Source organism: Symphodus melops, assembly GCF_947650265.1.
Source record: "Symphodus melops genome assembly, chromosome: 3".
NCBI classification, from domain to species: Eukaryota; Metazoa; Chordata; class Actinopteri; order Labriformes; family Labridae; genus Symphodus; species Symphodus melops.
Genome location: NC_136693.1, coordinates 16766909 through 16770573, shown reverse-complemented (window position 1 = coordinate 16770573; position 3665 = coordinate 16766909).

The following is a 3665-nucleotide window of genomic DNA, read 5'->3' as shown; positions in this document are numbered from 1 at the left end:
CTTGGGCGCTCTGAAAAAATTCTAAGTCAAATTCAAATTCAAAAAACTTTATTTGTCCCCCGGGGGGCAATTCAAGGCACAAAGAGTGCAACTATACAAACACGTTTAACCTATCAACAAGAATAAAGTGTAAAAGAAGAATAAGTGTCAGGGTGTTAGTGTGTTAGTGCAGGTTAGAATCCAATCACAGAGTTAGATACGAAGAACAGCAGAGAGGAAAGTGTCTAGATGTTAGTTCAAGTTAAAAACACAAGTCACAGTTCGATACATACTGTGTATAAAGACATGCAGCTCTGTGCTCCGACCGACCACACGAGCAGCGACCCGGAACCGGACATCAGACACCCATCAATAGGCCTGATCATTTTCAACTGAATAAAGGTAAGCTGAGTAGACATTTATTTACAATGGCCCTACACCATATAAGTGCCCCTTCAGTATTATCATGGAGCCTTCATGTAAATGCTTGCAAATTAAAGATACATTCACAAGAATCATATTAGATCAAAATGAGGCTGAGTAGACCTCATGCAGAACTGTAGAATTACATTTATGTTTGAGCCTACGAGCAAATCATCAACATGATGGCCTGGTGTCTATCTGTAAATGACATTGAATTGTAAAGACTAGTAGTTTAGCCTAATGTGTTTAAGAAAGGTATTTAGGCCTATTACAGGAGAAAAAAAACACATCTGAATAAGTTCTGTAAGAGGTTTATGAATCCATCAATATAAAACTAATTAAAACATGGTCCAATGTGGATGTGTGATGGTAAGCCTGAGGTGTAATAAAGGATACTTCTAGTACCTCATGTTTCTTTTTTTGTTTTGATGTTTTTTGGGCACGCAGCAAAGGGCAGAGGATTGTAACCACAGTTGCTTTGATGAAGACTACTGCGATATGGAGCGCATGATTTTAGCCTACTGGTGCACAGGTACGTGATGCTTCTAAACCTGTGACTTGTGAGATCGTGTTTTTACACTGGGTACGGAAAGTATTCAGACCCCTTTAAATTTTTCACTCTTTGTTTCATTGCAGCCATTAGGCAACAAAAAAGTTCATTTTATTTCTCATTAATGTACACTCAGGACTCCAACTTGACAGTATGTATTAAAAAAGAAGAAATGAAATTTCACATGGTCACAAGTATTCAGACCCTTTGCTGTGACACTCATTTAACTCACATGCTGTCCATTTCTTCTGATCCTCCTTGAGACGGTTCTGCTCCTTCATTGGAGTCAAGCTGTGTTTGATTCAACTGATTGGACTTGATTCGGTAGGCACACACGTATCTATAGAAGACCTTACAGCTCACAGTGCATGTCAGAGCAAATGAGAATCATGAGGTCAAAGATTCTGCCCAAGGGGCTCAGAGACAGAATTGTGGAAAGGCACAGAGCTGGCCATGATTACAACATAATTTCTGCAGCACCTAAGGTTCCTAAGAGCACAGTGGCCTCCCTAATCCTTAAATGGAGGAAGTTTGGGATGACCAGAACTCTTCCTAGACCTGGCTGTCCAGCCAAACTAAGCAATTGTGGGAAAAGAGCCTTGGTGAGAGAGATAAAGAAGAACCCAAAGATCACTGTGGCTGAGCTCCAGAGATGCAGTAGGGAGATGGGAGAAAGTTCCACAAAGTCACCTATCACTGCAGCCCAGTCGGAGCTTTATGGCAGAGTGGCCCGACGGAAGCCTCTCCTCAGTGCAAGACATAAAGCCTGCATAGAGTTTGTCAAAAAACACATTCTGTGGTCTGATGAGACCAAAATTGAACTGTTTGCCGTTACTTCTAAGTGTGGTGTGTTTGGAGAAAACCAGGCACTGCTCATCAGCTGCCCAATATGATCCCAACAGCGAAATATGGTAGTGGCAGCATCATGTTGTGTTTTCCAGCTGCAGGGACAGAACGACTGGAATGATATCTTGGAGGAAAACCTCTTCAGAGTGCTCAGGACCTCTGACCGGGCCGAAGGTTCACCTTCCAACAAGACACTGACCCTAAGCACACAAAGGAGTGCCTTTGGAACGATTCTGTGACCATCCTTGACTGGCCCAGCCAGAGCCCTGACCTAAACCCGATTGAGCATCTCTGGAGAGACCTGAAAATTTAAAGGGGTCTGAATACTTTCCGTACCCACTGTAAGTTTCCTTTTACAGATACCAATATCTCTGCAGTGAGCAAATGCTACAACTGACCATGCAAAAAGTAGTGAGTTAAGATTTCTGTCACAAGAAAAGCAATCTAATCTTCCGCCGTTCCGTTTGTTTCCAGATTCAGCTTTAAACTTTGCTAATGAGCAGTGGAAAAACAATGCAGGTAGGACTCGTAAATCAAAAATTATGAAACGTATGGACATTTAACAATTCATGATGAAACTGTGGAGTGTTTAGCCTTTTAGATGTTTTCTGGGTTCAAAATTTGTATCTTTTATCTAACGATAAAAAAAAAAATATGGTAATATATTTATTTTATTGTTTTGTTTTATGCATGAAAACAACATAAACAATGAGTGATGTTCATTGCCAGAATTGTGATGTAGCCTACATTGAGCAAAACATTACACTGTAAAAAATGGTTCTTGGACAACCTTTAATGACTAAACAGTTTTAAAGCTAACACATTATTTTAAACTAAATAAAATAGCTTTAATGAGCTTTGCTTGTGTGCATGATTGGAACTAAACCACTATAAAGACTTTGATTGCAATATAAATCTTTGTGGCTAGTAGTTGGGCATTCATTTTCGAACAGGGAAAAAGACTTGCCTAATGCCTAAATTGGATGAAAGACCAGCGGGTTAATGTGTGAATTTAAGAGCTTAGCTGATTTCATTTAACTTATTTTACATAGTAATATATGCAAATCATTATATACACCACAATTTCAATTAAAAAAAAATCCTGTGAAGATCTGTCAGTAAAAAGGTTCCATGTTTTAGCCAAATTGAAATTTGCTTTGTAGTGTTGCATTGCTTTTTCCAGAATATATTGATGGCATTTTCCTTATCTCATAATGCTATTAAAGGTTAAAAAAAAGGGCTTATATCAGCTGAAATGTAAATTAAATGGTATTTTGAGTTTTTCTTTGAATCTTTCTTCAGGCTATATCGCCATAGGATAATTTTAAGTTGTTGAAATTAGGAAGATCTATGATCAGGAAAACTGTGGCCCTAAAATGGGCAACATCGAATGGCCATTAATATTGATGTTTCACTATAGATTGTGTGTGCTAGTATGGAAGTTGTTTTTATGATTGTTGTTTTTATATGTGTTCAACATTTTGAACCATTATCTTAACAATGGGGAAATAATATTTCTAATTGGGAGGGCAGCCTCACGCCAACAAATCTAAAACATGTTTGATTAAACACTACAAGCATTTTATCCAGCTGATTTTATGGGGTTGTATTACCAGAGGATCAGACCAATAAGAAATTGTGAACGGGCTCCATGGTTCTTCCTCGTGAAGCCCTCACCTGGGCTGAACAATGGGCTTGCATTGCCTACCTGTAGCCCTAACGTAAGAGAACAGGAGAGCGTTTTAAGAATGGGCAGAGTATTCCCCTTTAAACAAGGTGGGCTGAGCTTATTTGCTGTTCTCGCTCCTATGGCAACCCAATAGATCAGCATCATGAATATTCACTAATCGCCAAAACGCACCATGAC